Genomic DNA, 20,971 nt, shown 5'->3' on the forward strand with positions numbered 1-20,971 from the left:
AGATATCTGTTGGGGGGATAATTTAAACTACAGTAGCACCCGAGGCCACATCAACATTAAATATGTACAATATGTAACAATATCCTGCTAGCGGTAATAGGATGTGGATTTGAACTATGAACAAGTCATTTCATATTCATAAAAGAGAACATTTAAAATCTGAATTTATTCCATTTTAATAGTTGAAAGTGTTAAAGGCTATCCATTCGTTGAGAGAACTTTAAATGTCATTAAACACTTTTGATCCCTTAAAAAGGCATGAGGTGAAAGTATTGACCTACAGTACTGTAGTACCTGAAATTATTCAGATTATCTCAACCTCAAGTAGAATTTTCTAATAATCTACAAACAACTAGGAAACTGACTGCTATAATATAATTGTACAAGTTGTGCCCCAATGTGTGAGTTTACATATCCTTGCAGCCTAAACCCTAAGAAGAACCTAGAGATCAAAGCACTATCTACCTTGTTAGTTGACTGTGCTATCGATCCTCTAGATTCTTTATTATGTAGAACAGGGCACATCACAAAACTGCTAATTGGCAATAATCTGTTTGTCAATAGTTCACAAGACTGCAGAATTTAGATAAGGAAAAGTTCACGTTTAAAATACATTATCACAGCTCTTCAATTCCTATGGGCTTTGCTCCTGGAATATCTTCAAGGTGTCTCATGCTCAGAATATTTTACAGTATAATTATATATGTACAACGGGTTGTAGGTGGAAGAGGGTGTGTGTGAATGTGTTGACTTTTAAAGTATTGCTCCTTGTAGTATAATTGACATAAAACAGAAATAGTTAAAAAATGGTATCAATCAGGTATCAATCCCAATTACAATTATTATTGTAATTGGGGTTGATACAATCATCTCCACGTTTCATACTTTTTTTTGAAAAGTGACAACGTTTTGGTTTGTCCCTGCCTTTATATAATCCTTACCCTAACATAAGCTTAATCATTGGCCTACCTGGGCTATATAGAATTACCACACTTCAAAGTACTGTAGATATCATGATAAAATGACAATGAAACCAATGCTATAGGCTCATTCCTCAATTCCTCCGAATAAACTGCACCTCAAAGTGCCCACTTTACTTTGAAGTACAGTAGAGCTAGTGAGTGCTGCTGCTATAACAGTGATTTAAAAACCTGTCAGGTTGAATGGAGAGTGACATCAGGATTCCGTTCCAGCTTTTCCAACCGACAACTGCTAACCGAGAAATTCAATTAAGGACTCCTCTTCCCACTTCGAGCCGGTCTCCAGGGCAGATCTTCCGGGCGACTCGCCCCATGTAAGAAATTGGAAAATGCAACAATAAAACAAGAAAAACTGAAAAAAAATGTGGCAACTTTGATCACGCATGCTCTCATACAGTCCACACAAAACACACATATCCCTAAGTTGGAAAGTCACCGAAAGACAGCGAAGTGCAGGTAAGAGTTTTCATTTTCACCTCAACTACGTGTGCATTTCCAAATATATAACTTAAAACGCTGAGAAACATCAAAGTGTTATTTTCGGCGTTGTTGACTTTGACACCGGTACCTGTCATTCGTCATCGAATACGTTTAGATGCCTCCCCTAAATTGCACATTTTCGTAGAAGACTCGTTTAACGGTGAACGCTGTCAGTAGCCCACGCGCCAGCGTGCGGACTGGAGCATTCGAGAGACTCATAGGTAACGTGTCTTTCATAGAACCGATGTGGTTCTTTCAAAACTTTGACAGAAACCTGTCAAATTCAAAACTTTAGGAAAGACAAAAACAAAGCCACGTAGCCCACCTCTCAATCAGCAAGTTGAGACAGTGTTGAAACTTTCTTGTGAATGTTTTCTTATGCTCTCTGTACGATACTCGCATTGCCAAAGTACAGTAGGATACATCATGATAGATACAATTGTTCAGGAGGGCACAGACATGTTTAGGTTTTCTCTCTTTTTAATTATTGGTCAAACAATGTGGCATCTTAGAGTGAAATATCAACATCTAATTCTGGTTATTCAGATGCAACTGTAAGCTTTATCACATTCCTTTGAGGATGTTGTAAAATCTAAGTTTGTGGGATTGCTCAGGTAGGCTTTAACAGGTGATTTGTCGCTGTATCATCAAAGGTGTTATTCGTACAGATTGTGCCTATTGTATCGTATTAATTACGCAATAGCTCATGCAATGATTGTTTGCATAACGTAGGTCACTGAAGTATGAATTTAGAAGACGCAAAATGCCACAAAATGCGGAAGTCAGTCTGCGTGTTGAGTGTTGTCGGACGTCATTTCAATTGACTTAGAATTATAATGTTGCCATACTGTCTGAATTGAGATACATTATATATTTCATAAAGTTTTCTTTGTAATTCGAAGCCCTCTAAACTCGTTTATCCCTCCCTTTGCTTTAGCTTCAGTTTTGGCGGATTTTTCTTGTATAGCCTACTGTAGATGTACAGTGTCCTGATGAAAATGTTCAGGTGTCATATGCGTAATTAATTTAGCTGATTATCAGTTTCATTGCCTTCATGGTAAATTTAATGTAATATATAAGACATTCGAACTTCGAGGTCCAGTATAATGTTTAAACGGACCATGACCTTTTTGTATATCACTTGGCATTTTTGCTGAAGCGAATAGAACGGGTGACACCGGTGCTGTAGGGGATTATAGGACAAACAGACGGTGTAGGATAGACAGTGATACTGTAATATCAAGCGCGACATCATCCCAGATCCACACCTTATCTGTTTTTCTGGTTTGCCAAACAGCCATGCAAGTTCTAAACAGACAGATTGTACATTGACATCTGAAGTTGTTGGAGCAGCACCTGACATACCGGTACACATGAATGTAACACACTGTACAGCACATGAAATAACACAATGTATCACTCACTGTTAGTCACATAGTACGGTATACAATACTCCTAACAATATACCTGCACATAAAGTCTGAAATAAAGCAGGTTTTTAATCAGATAGTTTGTGGTTTATTTTTGTTGAAAATAAGGTAATTGTTCTATGACAGTTCATCTGGTTTTAAAGCAATATGCTGTTCATCTTTGCTGCTCAAACATTAGGCCTAAAAATAAAAACATAGTAAAAATAACTAAGAGAATATGATGGAAAATGCTGCCTTTACTTTATCAACAATAAAGCAATGTTTCATACCTTTCACAATTACTGTATGTTTGTATGCTTCTCTGTATGTGTGTGATTCGTTGGTATTCATAAACAGTGAATAGAGACAGGAAAAGATCACTGGCACTTTAAACCCGGGGGTTCTCATATTCTTGCCGGATCTTTCTCCTTTGCTAATTATTGTGTTGTTTTCACAGCAAATATGTCATATCCATGGCGACCAGGCAGGTTTATTGTCTTTCTCATGCAATGGCAGACATAAGTAATTAATTACCTCTTTTTTTCCTTCTCCCCTGTCTTTGGTTAAACAGATCATTCAAGGAAAGCCATCTCCCATATTAAAAATGCCAGTGGTATTAGCACACAAGGTAAACATGAAACTTTTTTTTTCTCAAGCATTTGGGATGTTCCTTTTATGTTTTGTGTGTGTATTGTAAAATGTGTATATTGTGATATACACTTGACCTATACTGTTAATGCATTAACGTGGCAGCTATACTGTTATGGTGGTGTTTGTTCATATGAAACAAAGACAAACATTTGAATATCCTTGTCACTTACAATCTATATAATCAAGGAGTCTTAAAAGAACATATTTAGACATAGAACCAGTTTTCCTTCTATATGATTTGTATGATAAGCTCTAGCCAAATCAAAAGGTGAGGTTGTCTTCCTGTTATTGATACAGTAGCTTCAAACTGTGGTGTACTGTGGAATTCTTAAAGCGTGTAAAGAAGTGTTGTCAGGGGGGTTGTTCAAGGGTTAGAGAGACGGATCTCAGCAATCTGTGCAACGGTAGTAACAGTCCCCAGCTCCTTGCCCCAGTGCGCTCCTTCAGTATGCCTGTGGAATGTGACGGCATGTGTCTGGTGTCCGAAGGTCTATCTCCCTCCCAGCTGGACACCAGCCAGCCCTCACTGTCAGGCCAGTGTTACAGGTGCTCATCTCGCTTCTGCATTGATGGAGCACTGCAATGTCCGTCTGTCACACATACTCTATGTATTTTTCCCCTCTACTTCTTTCTTTCTGCTTCTTATACCCCCCCCCCCCCCCCCCTTGATGTCTGTTGGCATAAAAGCGAGGCCTGGTAAACTGAATAAAGAAAAAAGAAACAAGTCAACAAGTACAGTAAATGTTTAGGGTTAGGGTTAGATAGTTTCAGATAGTTCAAATTAATTGTGGGGTGTGACTTCAACTATTTGTTATGGGTGGAGTCTTTTAGGCCTCTTGATTGGCTCACACTATACTGGCGCAGTAAATGCTGCTACCTTAAGTGCTGGTCCTCTGGGTGGTTGAGAATCTCATTGGTCAGCGAGAGTGTGGTGCCTCCAACTTCCATATTTTCTATAGACCAATCAGTCAGAGGAATGTCTCAGGTCTCTCAAGTACGTATCTGTCAAAGGTCTACAAAGAATTAAACCCTTGTGTATTCCTTTTCACTTTGACCTTGGAACTAGACCTCAGGTCTTTGATGTCAAAACAAATGTAAATAATCTCAGGCTGCATTTGACAGGCTTCCAGAAGTATTACTATTGTTTCCTCACGCTCCATGTAATGATTTTGTATCCAAATTCGCTTCTACGACGACCATACAGCCTTGCCTTAAATCTACTGCCCTCAACACATACAGAACTACAAGCACAAATAGTGCTCATGTTTTTTTTAATCATCATTATTGTTTTTATTTTAGTGCTGGGGAAATGTCCTTTTTGCATGCTTGATCAACCAGTAGAGAAATCCAATATAATAGAGGTTCAAGGTGAATTGCATCCGAAGCATTTCCCTCCTCGACTGAAGGAATATTCCAGAGCAAAATAAACAAATCATACAGACAACAGTAATATAGGGTTGATTTTGAAGGCATGAAATAAGTATCGATTAAATCCTCCAGTTCATAGATGAAAATGGCTTTTTTGGTAATTTGTCCTAAGCCTTTTCAATACAGAGGAGAAGGGGAGAGGGAGAAGGAGATAGATAGAGGAAGCAGGGGGCAGAGAGAGAAAAAAATGAGAGAGAGAGAGAGAGAGAGAGAGAGAGAGAGAGAGAGAGAGAGAGAGAAAGAGAGGGGGAGAGAGAGCTCACAAGACTGAGAAAGGGACATGCTGCCCCGTTCCGAGCTCATTATCATTCTTAATAAGTCTTAAGGAAAGAAGGAGCATTGAGTGTAAATGCACGGTAATCCTAACGCTGGCCAAGGTTAGTGGGGACGTCAGCACATGCACACCGTTTCCAGCTGGCTGCTTTGGGACAAAGTTAAGGATAGATACTCAAGGAGAAAGTGTGGACTCGCTTATGCGAGGCCCCTTTCTTGAGCCTGTACCTGTTCAATTGACCACCTGGTGCTGATTAGGAATGGTGGCAGTCAATGTTAACTAATAGTTAATAGTCCTATATTAGGTTAAAATCAGTTGGACAAGAAGTTTTAGTGTGGTCGGTTTTCATTCTGATTAAATTGCATTGCTTGTCAATCTTATAGAAAGTGAGGCCACTTTAAAGGGGCAATCTGGGATTCCACTTTCAACAGCTGTGGGATGGGGCTGGAGAAATATAACCACTCTCAAATTCATAGATGGAGCTATGGATGCAAGGACTTAGCATCCATGGGATCAACATGATCGTTTTAACTATGTTTTTTTAAGCTATACAATGTTTGTTTACAATGACATTATTTACAAACAATGGAGTAAAACAAGCTTATGGGGTAAGACAGTTGAACTAAGACATGAGGCATTTATAACATATATTATTCAAGAATCAATGGCTATATAGCATTCATTTCAAAGTCCAAAAATGTATGTATTGTACCAATCCCAGATTGCCCATTTTAATGAATAGTTTTTGCTTTGTATTCAAAGAAATACCATTTTGAATATGTTTATAGAGGAAAATAAAGTAAACAAACTATGGGCCCTCTTAAAGGACTTATATAAGAACTGTCAGCAACTACACACGCCAAGGAAGGCCGTTGTTTGGGTGTGGTCCAAGAGCAAGCACTAAGATATATTGGCTAAATCGGTGACCAATTAACCCATTAGACAAATTGGCAACAGCTTGGAGTGGTTGTCCAACCATGTTGTTTTTAATGGAAATTCAATGCTACATTTATGTAGTGTTAAAGAGGGACAATGCCAGTTTTGCCCCCCCCCCCCCCCCCCCCCAGTGTATCAATCTTTTTCTGTAAAATAAATCAGACAAGGATAACAGTAATCTTAAGTCACATTAAAATCATACATGTTTACTTAACTCTCTTAGAACCAAATTCTCATATCTCTGCGATTGTTGCAACTACTAATAGTCCTTCTGAAGTGCTAATCCTACATGTAAGCTCTTTACTGTATTGCACTCACTGTAAGTTCCTTTTGATGAGAGCATCAGGTAAATAAGTAGAATGTAAAACTGAGAATTTTATAAAGGCAATTCATGTAAGCTGAATTGAAGCTTATCTTTGGAATTATCCTATCACAATAATTGTTTTTTTACTGTAGGCCTTACTTTAGTTTCACGCTTTATGTCGTCTGTGTTCATGTTTTGTGTGAGTGCATTGTGCATTGGGTATAACTGTGAGGCTGTATGAGTCGGTTTGAGTGTGAACAGTCAGGGCAACAATCACAAACGAAATAAGATCCGATGGTGCCCTTTTGTCTTGTTCACAGTAATGTCATCTCTGCGTCTCTCTGTCACGTAAAGATGATTTACCAACAAACAGATGTTCTCAGCCTTTGCTCGGGAACCTGCACCATTTTGTTCTATTTTTTGTCCTTTTAAAGGTTAGGGAGTGAAATTCAAAGCCTTCTCTACTGTAACAGTCTAACTCCTAGATCGCCATTGTATTGTTGTGGTTCTCCTGGTATTTCCTCAAAGTAAGGTGGGGAAATGTTGAGAGCGCACCGAGCAGGTAGCTGACTTTGTGGGATTGGGCAGGTGCTACGTGCGTGTGTGTGTGTGTGTTGGTGTGTGTGTGTGTGTGTGTGTTAATGATGTTACATCAGTGCAAGACACCTGTAGGAGCATCTCTGGCAATAGCTCCTTCCACCACCCCCTCCTTTTAGGTTGAGGCTTGCTTGGTTGGCAACCTGCTCCCTTGCCCCTACCCAAGGGAGCCTGGTAGGAAAAGAGCCATCACCATGGTGATCCGAACACAGAACCCCCACACAGCAGTCCATTGTGACTGGCGTGCGTTGAGGTGAGAGGGAACAAAATGTCACAGCAACAGGATTTTTGTGTTTTTGTTTTTGCCTCAATACTCAGTGGGATTGTTTGAGCTCAGATTGTTTGAGCTCTACTCAACTACACACAGGAGAGACTGTGGAGGGAGGGACTGAAAGAAGTCGAAAGGAAGAATAAACAGGGGGAAATGGATAATAACCATAATCAACATCAAACCCTTATTTAAGAAACATACACTTGATTAAACATGATTTGTGAGTCATGGAAAAGATTAGGTAGTTTGACTATAACCCTAACCCTAACCCTAACCCTAACCCAAATCAATGAATCATAGTTTTTGAAAAACAACCCCTTCAAAATTGATTGAGAGCAGTGGGATGTTTGTGGCCTCAGTAGTAGTTATATACATCCATTCTAGCCCCAACACTTACAAAAAAGTGTAAAAATGATAACTGTGGATATAAACCCAGTTTTTGTGGATATAAACCCGCATTGTTCAGTTGTTTTCTTATTTCCGAGAACAGAGAACTTATTTCCTGATTCACCCTGAGAAATTGGTTGGGCTTTGGCTGGTACAACAACTCCAAGAAAAGAAAAAAAAATCTTGTTGTCTGTTGCATTTTTTTAAAAGGAGGAGGAGAAAACTCAAGGCGAAATCAGCTAGTGCAGCCTCTCTTTAAAGAGAAACTGAAGCAAAAAAAAAATTCCTGTTGAAAATGGTTATGTGGCCTCTGTAGTAGTCAGATACATCAATTCTAGCCCCAAAATTTACGAAAAAGTGTAAAAATGCTAACTTTAGACATAAACAGCTATAAACAGCTTTGGCTGGTATTTTGATTTGAAGTAATTCCCACTAACTAATGTAACACCCTTATTATACCGTATATACAGCCTGGTAGTCTTACCTACACTACACATAGCACTGAAATAGCTACCACCACTCATCCTGATTTGAGTCGTTTGTCCACAACTATAGACTGGTTGGTTGTTGACAAACACTGTTTGTTTTTGCCCCATGGTTATGCTCACATCGGTTTTGTTGGCTTATCGGCAACAATTCACCCAATGAAGCACTTGTTTGTCTTTCATAACCTTGTTATGATCATGGTCATGTCTAGATATGTTGGTTAGCTAGCAAACCAGTCCCTTGCCATGATATTAGTATAGACGTGACAATTGTGTCACGATTGCCCTTGCTGTAAGACTTTGTCACTCATCGCATAAAGTTGAACTTGAACAGATTTCACTCCACGATACTTGAATATTTGTCTTTAGGTTTTCGCTGTAGAGTAACCACGTCAGGCATTTTGGCTGCCAATCTGTATCATGTTTAAAATGTTAGATCTTTTGAGAACAAACATTTTGTTCAACTTGTATCCATTCATTAAGGGGGGGGGGGGTCTCGTCGTTCTCGTGACTATCTTGAGGATGGCAACGGCTTGAACTGTGGTTAATCAATTATCTTAATAAACTACTGCTCATCAACGGTGTGTATTTGTCAGAAAATAAATCCAATAATGGGTGTTCGGCATGGCTAGACATAATACAGCTGCCTTTTAACTTATGCGTGTGCATTTTTATTTTACTTTTTAATATATTTTTAGGGCATTTCTGCTTTATTGGGATAGAGATGGTAGAGATTGACAGGAAGGATGGATGAGAGAGGAGGGATGACATGCAGGATATGTCGATGGCCGGAATCGAACCAGGGACCTTGCGATGATATGGTATGCGCCTTAGTGCGCTACGCCACTAAGCGCCCCTGCGTGTGCATTTTTTTACCTTACATCAATCAGCAACTGCTATATGGCTCTCTAGCAGCAGATTCCATGTTAATAAATGAATTCAAATGACATAATTGTCAATGTTAGCTAACACAAGAGAGCTAATGTTACCAGTCTGACACATCCCCCGTTCTCTCTCCCGGGTCATCATCGCCACCGTTTTGTTGAGGGGCAAGGGCAGCCAAAGGTTAAAAAATAATAAGGCTGTAAGACTATTTTGAGATGGCGATTCAGGGTGGGAAAAGTCCTCGACTTCAAAACCTCTCTCCGTAGCAAAGCTAGCTTTGTTGACCTCGCTCACTTGTAGGGCAAGGTTCCGAAAGATGGGTGTGTCTTGGTGGTGGTGACGACACACTTAAGACACATCTACACCTCCAAGGAACAAATCTCCTTCTCGTTGGCATTTTTGGAAAAGGAGGCGGAGGAAAATCAAGGCGAAATCAGCCAGTGCCAGTGCCTCTTTAAGTTGCATAGATTTTAATTGATTGTCTTAGGTGATACATTAAAACTATTTGGTAAGCACTTTGTTGATTTCAATATTACTATAATGAGTGTCAAAGAAACATGAGGTGGTACCATACAGACAAATCCCCTACACCTGTTCTGAATGAGTGAGGGGTCCCTGTCCCCCCTGATATAGAAGTCTAGATTATAGTTTCTCCACTAGGGGCAGCAAGGCCAAATACAAGCAGCCCTCACACATCTGACAGAGGGACCCCAACATAAGCTGAGGCTGAGAGTACTAGAGTGAGTACAGGTAGTAATGAGTAGTCCTTTAAAGCAATGGTCTGCCCAGAATACTGTATTAGACTTAGATTAGAAGCTGACATTTTAAAAAGATGCGGTGTGCACTGACAAAAGGATATGAGACATACAGATTCACCAATTTACACAGGTCCAGGACAACTACAACAACAAAACACATAGTTAGCTGCCACTGGGACTGTCTTGACTTTTTAAAATCGTAATGTATTTATATTGAAATGGATAATGGTTGGTAGTAGTCGGTATCTTGATTCTGCAAAATGGCTTGTTGTCCAAGCCCTTACTACTTTGAGCAGCATGTTCTGCTATATGCTACAGTGCTGGCTATTCATTAGTTTATGTTAATCTCCTTCAAGCTCTCATCTGAAGCTGACCTTTAGCAGACAGGTCATCAGGTCACAGGCCATTAGGCCAGGGTAGAAAGAGGCCCTGATATTGCAGTTGCAGTTCATCTGCAGTTGAGAAGAGGCAGCAGGTTTTGCCCCTAACCCCTGGCAAGATGGGGGCCGTTTCCTATGACAGGCTCAGTGTTGCCCTCGGGCCCCTGAGGTTGGAAGGAGGAGTCACCCCTCTGCCAGAGGACACACAGCTCCACGTCTGGTATGGTGGCATTCTGGCCTCTGGACCCAGTTCCACACCGGCATTTTGTTGTTATAAGTGACCTACAGCAGTCATCTTTTCTGTTTTAAGTGTTTGTTAGTTATTTCTAACTACTGTATAGGAAATCAGCTTTTGAGCGGAAATATTATAAATATCTGGAAAATAAATGTGCAATAAATAATGAGGAAACGAGGAAATACACATAATAGTATATACATACACTCACTGGCCACTTTATTTGGTACACCTGTTCAACTCTTCGTTAACATCTAATGGTGTGGGGGATATTTTCTTGGCACACTTTGGGCCCCTTAGTACCAATTGAGCATCGTTTAAACGCCACAGCCTACCTGAGTATTGTTGCTGACTATGTCCATCCCTTTATGACCACAGTGTACCCATCTTCTGATGGCTACTTCCAGCAGGATAACGCGACATGTCACAAAGCTCACATCATCTCAAACTGGTTTCTTGAACATGACAATGAGTTTACTGTACTCCAATGGCCTCCACAGTCACCAGATCTCAATCCAATAGAGCACCTTTGGGATGTGGTGGAACGGGAGATTCGCATCATCGATGTGCAGCCGACAAATCTGCAGCAATGATGCTATCATGTCAATATGGACCAAAATCTCTGAGGAATGTTTCCAGCACCTTGTTGAATCTATGCCACAAAGAATTAAGGCAATTCTGAAGGCAAAAGGGTACCCGGTACTAGCAAGGTGTACCTAATAAAGTGGCCGGTGAGTGTATATATAATATATACTGAAAAATGTATGCATTCACTGCAATGTAAGTCGCTTTGGATAAAAGCGTCAGCTAAATGGCATATAACAATAATAATAATAATAATAATATAATAGTACTACCTGGAATGAGCTTCTTTTTAACCCCTCCCAAGTAGATGCAGAGCTGTAGGTCCTGGGAGAGCATTTTATATTTACAGGCCTCTCCTCTCTCCTTTGACTAAGACCTCAACCACAACAGAGACGGTCTCAATCATTCTTCTGTTGTAATCCCACTTCAGAATTCCTCTTGGCTCAACGAGTAAATACATTTTTCAGTGTTTATTAGAATACAGCTTGCCAGAAGGGACTCCTCTCTTCTCTCCTATAGCTGCTCCAGTAATTAGCAAATTGATTAGGAGAACTTCAACACACCTCCTTGGCTCTTATCTCCCCATTCTAGGACAATATTGCTGTGCCATGGGACGGCGTAAATATTTTAAGGGAAACCCTCAGCGAATCTCATTAAATGGCTATGGGGCAGAGCAGCTGTCTCCTGCCGAAGGTCCCAGCCAATTTTCTAAACTGTGATTAAAGAAAAGTTTTGGATTATTTAAACATGCCATGTCCTGTGGGTTTATTCAGTGCCACTGAAGTCCTCTGTGGGTTTTCCTTCCCCTCCTCACTTGCCCCGCTTCTCTCCTCTTGGATCTATTAGTTTGAAATCGCCAGGGCGATTGAGCTTTGAAAGTAGTGGTCATTCTGGGATGCGACATACAAATGTGACAAAGACCTCCCTTTTATGTATAAATGCTAATTAAAAATGTTACCCCCCATCCCAAAGCTGCAGAGGGAAAGACTTGGTAGCAATTTGGCAGATAATCAAATTGCATTTTAAATGGAGCCGTTTAAAGATGACTGGAGTCTGCTCTCAGGAAGACACAGTGGCACAAATTAAGCTGGAATAAGCTGCTGTGTGCATAGAGAAACAATACAACAAAATCCACATCACAATAGTTGGATGCATTTATGTAAATGGCATCTTACAATATTTGATTTGCGTTTTTTAATTAGTTAAAAGGAATCCAGGTATACAATCAAACATGTTTCTTTTCTAAATGCAGGCAGGAAAGAATACTGTTTTTCTTTTAATTATGTTTTTTCCCTCATGAAGTGTATTTTTTTCCCACTGTGTCCTTACAATTTAACTAATTGAGGAAAAATGCTAACAAACAAGACATGATTGGTAAATGGAAGTGGCACCTTGGCAACATTTTGCTCTTAATTTCAGATTTCAGCCTGGCATAAATTGCGAACCGTGCTTGAAAGTGTTGTCAACAAGTATGTTTGTCGACAAAACTCTTCGCTTAGAAGCTGTCCCCCCACATTTGGTATACATCATTAAGTTCTTCGTGGCCAATCAAATTGTCCATTCAGACAGCATTCCAGAACATATTAGTGACATCTCGTTAGCAGAAAACACATAACTGACACAAAAAAACGGGAAACAGGCCTGAATTGTTTATCCCTCAGAATAACTAGAAAGCGTGATTCTCATGAATTGACAAAATGGGATTTAAGTAACTGTCCTCAAAGCCTGTTTCCCTCTGTTGCTCTCTTTGTCTCTATGTCCCTCGAAAAACACCAAATGAGTTGTTTACTGTTCAGTACCTCTCTATCTGAGTCAGGCTATATTTCCTGTAAAGTTTAGCATTCATTTCAGAACCAATACAGCCATCAAATGATCTAATATCCATAAAACTATTATGGGCATCACAACAAGTGATACTTGACTTGTAAGTTTAAAGGCTTCTTAATTGGCTGTAATTTGCAGACTCCTCAAGCTGCATCTGCCTGGTCCAAGGTTGACAAAATATATCTCCATACAGGATAAAATTGCTTACAGAAACTTGATACATCCTGAAAGGTGTATTTCCATGGATATCCTTCAGCTTTAGCTCCATGTCTAATTGAGTTCCTTAATTGACCGGTATAGCAAAGAGTTTGACATAAGATGCACATGAGAGGAGAGAGCATGTTTGACCCCTTGACCTCTCCTACTGATATCCAGATCCAGGAGATCTCCCCTGGGATCCTTTGGTATGATCCAACCAGGCAGCTTCCATCTTTTCACTTTGAATTTGTGGTCAGAAGCAGCTAAAGAGACCAAAGGGGCATAAGGAGATGTTGGTGCTGCAGAGAACAGAGTGAGCTATTATAATAATGGCTGCCAGTTGACTGGAATGAGTCAATTAAATTATTAACAAAATAAGAATCCAAAACCTGTATCATAATCATTGTCACTAATCATAGCATGCAATTATTATGCTGTTATGTTCAGGCCACACCTTAACATTCTGTTTAGCAAGGGTGGATGTGCAAATGGGTGCCAAGTTTTGTGATACCATGTTATGCTAAAACGATAGTTCACCAAACTATCATAGTGCCTACTATGAGTTTTATTTCCTTGAAAGTAAAGTCCTTAGGGAGAGAGAATACAATATCCATTTGTGTACATCTGTTGGCATGGCGATCATCCATCCCCCCTCCTTTGGTATTCAAGCCCTTGATAAGAAACTTATAAAGATTGGTTTGTTTTGTGACTAAGATAAAAAAAAGAGAAGAGTTGACTAGGGTCATGACCATCTATAATACAACTCCTGTCTCATGGCATTGATTGTGGCACATATTGTTCTAAGTGTAATGGTACAAGGGAATAAAATTGATAGATCAAGTGGATGACTGATCATAAAACTATGATCAGTATTGGGGTGTGAATTTATACATCTCTTTTCAACTAGAATGTTGCAGAATTTATGATGTACAGTGCATTCAGAAAGTATTCAGACCCCTTTTCAGATCCCCCCCTTTTCAGACCCCCCCCCCTTGTCATACCCAAGAAGACTTGTGGCTGTAATCGCTGCCAAAGGTGCTTCAACAAAGTACTGAGTAAAAGGTCTGAATACTTATGGAAATGTGATATTTCAGTTTTTTATATTTAATAAATTACCAAACATTTCTAAAAACCTGTTTTCACTTTGTCATTAGGGAGTATTGTGTGTAGATTGATGAGGGAAAAGAATGAATTTAATCCATTTTAAAATAAGGCTGTAACATAACAAAATGTGGAAAACGTGAAGGGGTCTGAATACTTTCTGAATGCACTGTATAGATGGTTACACTTCCTATTAGGGCATAACATGTATACATACAGTACATAGGTGACTACATTGTACCTTTATAAGAAATACATACATCTTAATTAGGCTAATGCTTTTATTAGCAATCAAGGAGTTGTGAGGAATATCACCTACCATAGGCTGCATTCACTTACTTTTCCGTAACTACAGTGAGTGCCTGTACCTTAGTGTTCATCAATAGTTCTGTAGTCTATTGCTAATGAAGGTATGATGGTGTTGCCTTATTATGTGATGCCTCTCATAGGCAGTAGCGGACTGGCCATCTGGAGCACCAGGAGAAAGTGATCTGTGGGCTGTGGGGCTGGTGTATGGGCCGGTCGATCTGTGGGCTGCGGGGCCGGTGAGTGACGCAATCTGTGAGCTTCACACAGCCCTGCACGCATCCCCTACAGTAGAATGCTACAGTAGAACCAAGGGGGCACTGGTTGAAGCTGACCAATTTTAGAATACTTGGGATGGAAATCTACTTCCTCTAATTACTGTGTGGATGTTTTAGTCCCAGTCCCACTTTTGCAAATTATTTAATAAAAAAGGTATTTTATTTATGGAAATCAAATATTAGCTTCTAAGACAATAGACTTGTTCCGTTTTATGAGGCAGCAGACTTTTTTTTTAAAAATCCTGACTTGGTGAAAGTTTAATTAATAAGGGACTTAAAGCTTTGGGATGAGGAGGGAGTTGGGTCTTTAAGGGGGTACTTATTTTTCCATCTGGGCTATCCTCCAAAAAAACCTGTCAATTAGTGTCTTAAGCTGAAGAGACAAAAAACGTCATTAGTTCTAGCAAAAAGAATAATAGGTTTTAAGGGTTTTGCTTCAGAGGCAGGCAAAGGCCCAAGCCTGGGACTTATGAATTTTTATTTGTTTCCAAAAATAATAGGAGTTAAAAAGAAGCTCCTTTGTTTAAAGTTATGTGACAAAGGCAGAGGTAACACATGGGGTGGTTTTTATCTAAATCGTTTGAGACTGAACAAATGAAAAATCAAAAGTTTTAGGAAATAATTGTTATTTAGAGTTGATTATCATTAAAGAATGTGCTTATTTTCAATAGTTGGCTAACTTCAAAGCAATAGGTTTCTCAGCATCCCATTGTAGTGTGTGCACGTGTGTGTGTGTGTGTGTGTGTGTGTGTGTGTATACATATGTGTGTATGCATATGTGTGCGCGTGCACACGTGTGTGCGGGTGTGTGTGCTCTGACAACAACGGCCACTCCCTCTAATCCACCTGTCCCCGATATTTGCTTTACCTACACATATATTAGTGGCCCCAGTACCAGGAACCACATGACCCCGCTGGCACAGTCCATTACCTGCCATGCCCAATCCTCTTACTGGAGCAAAATAGAAGGAATTGCCTCAGCAGATCCATGTTACTTTATTGCCATCAGTTTGACAGTACCAAGATATACTGTGCAACGTTTATTGTAATGCATCTTAATAGACACTTCCACACACAGCTATTCCAAGTAAAAGTGTCGTCTGTGTTGGGCCCGTTGCACATTGAGAATAAAATATGAGCAAACTTTCGGTGGGTAAAGCATTGTGGTAATGGTGGTAAGGTAACGAGAGATGTGCCGGGGTCCTATGTAATGAACTCCTTAACTTTTTAGAGATTTTTCTGTGTAGGGAGAAGGTGTCATAGTGGGGATTAGATGAGGATTACGTAACTGTGGTCACTGTGTGAGAAGTTTCAGGCGCTCAGCCCAAAAAATGTCATCGACTAGCACCATGTGCAACAGGAGGTGGCTGTGCAGCACAGTGAACGCTGGTAAATGATTGGTTACAGGAGATCCTCCAATAAATTAATTGTTTCCACTCCATGGTTAAGTATGTGCTACTCTCCCAAATCGAGTGCCGGTACTTGGTTATTACACTTTAATAGCTTGCTTGCCAAACTAACGATATATTACTGCATGTGCTGGCTCAGATCAGAGAAGATGAATTGGCTATTAATTAGAGTTGCACTGAGAGGGCACAGGGGAGAGACTACTCATAGCCCTGCAATCAGTGTCAACGGGGGCCCTTTTCTGACTGGGCAAGCCAGGGCAGGGCCAGGTCAAAAAGGCTCAACATCAAACCCCTCTGAAACCAGGAGGAGGTACAGTAACTCTACCAAACATGGCCAGTCCTCTGTTGAGTCAAACACAGGACAAATCGGTTTAACGTCGACTGGCCACAAGTTCATCTGATAATCTTAGTCAGCAGTGCTGGAGAGGCAGAGGATGCGGTAGGTTGTTTGGCTCCACGGGCCTCCTCAACTAAAGCCTCATGTCCGGACTTTGAATTAGAAAGTTATGGAGGAAATATTTGACGGGGGGATGATTTGTGGGGAATATTATTGTTTGGCTCACTTTTCCAGCGTGGCCTCTGAATTAGCCCTTTTATCACAATTAATTAAGATAGCCTATAGGAGATGTTCCATCTTGAGCTCATCCACGCGGGATAAATAAGTCAAAGCAGGAGGATATATGTCCCTTTATTGGCTGACATGATCTCGGCAGCATCTGTACCGGGAGGATAGCTGTCTCTGTGGCGCGACTTTGTGGAGGAGTCTCCGCCATCACTCACTCTGAACGCTTCTTTTATGACTCGTTTTGTTAAAAACCTCTTTTTTTAATGCAAGGTATCAGGAGTTATGGCCTGTCTATGCAAATGAGCCCATTTTGACAGTTTGTTATTCATGTCATCGCCTTTTTAAACACTTAAAGGGTGTAAATCTGACAGTGACAGGCCGCTCCGAAATTGCCACTAAATATTATTAAATATTTTAACAAGTTCCTTGTAAATATGCCTTAAATGTTTGAACGATGGGCAGGAAGAAAAATGGCCTTGCATCAACTTATTAGAGGCAATAAAAATTGCTGTGATTTACCATGGATGCGGAGCAATTTAGGGCATCTTTTTTTGCTTATCCTGTTAGCTTCCTTTGTCCTGATGCACACAGTAAACAGTGAAGCGTCGTCTTAAAAGCTCATGGTTTCACAAGTCGTGAAACACTGGCGGCAGACATTCTTGAACTAGCAGTCCCTCAATGGCTTCAGGGCATTACATCCCAGCAGCAGTTTTAAACTTTTAAAGCATCCCTTACTGCTTTACTGTTTAAAGTGTTAAATGTTGTGTTGTCGTGGGTAGAACTGAGGGGAAAGACTGTTTTATTGTGTTTATTTAAGTATCTCAAGAAATCCCATCAACTTTATCTAACAAAATGGTTTTGGTTTTGATATATGACTGATGCAACATAATTTTTAGTGTGGCTATGGAATTTTCAGTGCGCTCCTATCAATCTGTCTGTAGCCAAACAACCTGTATTTCAAGGTAAAGTCGTGGCAGGGATGCAGTCAATGTTTACTGTTGAAAACAACAATTTGCAATGAACAGCAATGTTGATTAAAGGCCGATTGTGACATGTGCTTTTCCATTTTGTTTATTACATTCATTACAAGTTGATGTTATACAAACTATCTATTTTTGTTGATATATGTATACATAATGTTGTCTTGTATGTTCAAGTATTGGGGACATTTTTTTATTAAACCTCTCAGACCAGCACATGATCAGCCTCAAACCCTCCTGCCATCTATAGTATTGTAGCGAACGACAGGGTAGAGCAGCTTGCCCTAAGCGGGTATCGAACTCACAATCTTCCACTTACAAACTGGCCGCTATCTTAACTCCCTTGGCAGAGCTGCTAACGGGCCTTACCCAGGGTCGTTACGCTATCCTCTCTGTTCGGGAGAGCGTGCCCTCACGCTTCACTATACCGAGTCACTCACGTGGACATGCGATGGCCTCACGGGCGCCATCCCCTTCTGACACCAGTGTAGCGAATGGCGGGGTAGAGCAGCATATCAAACTCACAATCTTCCACTTACAAACCGGCTGTGCTAGCTACAACATCAAGACAGTCAACTCCCTTGGCAGAGCTGCTAACGGGACGTTACAGTATTTTAGATGCCAACACACATCTAACAAAGCTATCCTCCAGTTTAAGGAAGTAGGCGCCTGAAGTTGAACCTGAAGACTTATTTTGAAGTCAGCCGAAGACCCATTTGAAAAACATTGGTTGTAGTCAACTGGCGTCGCACAACTTTGCTTTGTCTCTGCCAGATGTTTAATAAGGTCCAGTTTTCTCCAACACGATGGGAAATTCCATTTGATCTATTAGATTAAAAAAGTCAAGCAAACTACACTGTCTTAAAATAGTCCATACTATGACACAATAATGCCGTGGTTTGTGGTGCACTTGGCTTGGCTTTTACAGGACAAGAAAAAAGGGACATTCAAAGAAACATATGTCTGTTACAGTGCTTTAGTAGCTGTATTTTATAATCACCTTTTACAGATTATTTTATCTGCCTGGTTTCTAATCTGACATTCAGAAAACATCAGCCCTTTTAGAGCAACCTATCATTTTGCAATTTGAAGTGGTTCATTAATAATTTATTGTACTCCAATAGCATATAAACACAGAGTTAAGCATATTTCAAGATCATTTGTGTATAGTTTGATTGACAACTCTCATACATCTCGATGCTGACGTTTTTCTTGTTAAAATGCAGTTATTCTCTGTTCACTAAGTCCACCAACCCCTTGCTGTTTGGGTGTGGAGCCCCTGTTTTCCTAAACCCTTGGTGCTTGCCAGCGCTGTCTGCGCGCATCACTCTTTATAGTTACTGTGACGTGACGGCTGCCATGTCAGCAACACGGCGCATCTCCTCTCCCTCTCTCTAAGCCCTCTGCAAGTTTTCCCTGGGGTTGGCAGAATACGAGTGCCCCTCGTCTGACTGGCTATAACCTTGCCACCAGCTTATGTGCTTGTGTGTGTGTGTGTGTGTGTGTGTGTGTGTGTGTGTGCGTGCGTGTGTGTGTGTGTGTATGTGTATGTGTGTTTTTTCAACTCTAAAGACTTGAACAATGATGACTCAAGCCACACAGAGTACACCTCAGGGAAAATGAACCAAATTTTATTTTTATTTTTTTGAGTGCAGTCAGATGTGAGACAAGACAACGTGGGCACTGGGCTAAAAGCCTGGGCAGGTTTTGCCCCCCAGTTCATTAGATTAGGCCGTCTCATGTTCAGGAAGTGCTGAAAGGCACTGGAGATTGTATCAGTGGACGAAACGCTGTCCTTAGATCCAGAGACAGTTGCCAGTCCTTTTCTTTGAAATGCCAAAGTAGTTCTCAATCCAGTTAAGGGTAGATATTGTGGATGTCTATCCCTGGCCCCCCTGCCGGGGGTTCTTATTAGCAGGGTTAAGTACGAGGACGCCTGTGTTGGTATTTCTGCGGTCGCTCGTCTGTGTACTGCACATGAATTTTTTTGAATTATTTATTTTCCTGACACCACCATATGGTGCTGCAACTTGTTTGTCTTGCAGCATGGTGGGGAAATGCAAGGCCTTGATTGGATCACTGTTGGTGTGTTTACATGAGCGGCCCTCTTCAAACAAACATTTTTTTGTTATTTATTTTTGGTGGGTGGGATCTATTGATGCAATTGTGTGCAACCCACTACAAGCAAGTTACTTTCTCTTTTCTCCAAATGAGTGAAGAGATGAGTAGCGTAATTGGGCCAAACCACAGAGATGTTTCATGGAGGTGCACAGAGGCAGACCCCATGCCATCGGGTCTTGTGAGGAGGGGGGCCGAGCAGGAAGCTTCCGGAAGGGCTCTGAAAAAAAGGGGTCCTGATCTTCTTGAAAATGCCACAATAAATCGCTTTGCCTTCTCCCCAAAGCATGGATGATTAAATGTGCTCCTAAACTGCCCTGATTTGTGGGGGCACCTTGCCGATTTTATTTGCCACTGTTAACATTTTCATTCCTGCATTATGCATGGTGCTGTGGGGCAAGGAAGTGCTGCAAACAAATGGCCTGAGGAATCGGCGTAAACACAGGCTGCCGTAAGGATGGAAGACTAACACCGCGGCACCTCCTCCCTCTACCAGTGCTCACTGACAACAAGACAGCCCTTCGGCCTTCCTCTCTTCCATCTCTTCTCTCTCTTTGGCCTCTCTCTCTCTCTCTCGAATTTGCACTGCAAAATATGACTGAATTCCTTAACTATTAAATTGTAATGCAAAATACACATTCATGATCATGAATTCCCAACAGAGACAGGCTTTACGTTCCTAAAAAATAATAATCAGTGTTTATATTAATAAAATATGAATGGGAATATCTACATGTGATTGTATATGATGCTCCTTCCTACAACATGTATCCACATGTTTACTAGTTGGTTCTGACAGCCTACTGTATGTACTGTAGTGCTGATTCCTTTGTGTTTTTGGAATTCTATTTTTCAATTCTTTTTGACGTACCTGATCTTTTGAACATTTGTTTTTACATCTGAACTTGATTCTAATTCTTATTTACATGCATTGTGCTTTATGTTGTCCTAGCCATGTTATCTACTGTTATTGAGCTTGAACACGGGGCTGGGTTGAGTTGTCAGCTGTCTTTGCATCAGCCCAGAGTCTTACACTTGACACTCTCACCTCCGGCTGACAATTCAAATGCATGCAAATGATGTCTAGCCACTGGACAGCTCTCTGTTTTCCCATGGAGGGTGACATACTATAGGTAGATAGCTTTGG

General features: G+C 40.6%; 1 protein-coding gene across 1 annotated transcript in view; it reads left to right on the forward strand.

Annotated features, from left to right (window-relative positions):
• Positions 1-1,262: 1,262 nt before the first annotated feature.
• casz1 (castor zinc finger 1) overlaps positions 1,263-20,971 on the forward strand; it is a 176,297-nt gene continuing 156,588 nt past the window's right edge. Inside the window, exons 1-2 of the mRNA XM_083674547.1 lie at positions 1,263-1,436; positions 3,441-3,497. The gene's annotated coding sequence lies outside the window, so the exon portion shown is untranslated. The remainder of the gene's footprint in view (positions 1,437-3,440; positions 3,498-20,971) is intronic.

Source organism: Argentina silus (genome assembly GCF_951799395.1).
Source record: "Argentina silus genome assembly, chromosome: 8".
Classification (NCBI taxonomy): Eukaryota; Metazoa; Chordata; class Actinopteri; order Argentiniformes; family Argentinidae; genus Argentina; species Argentina silus.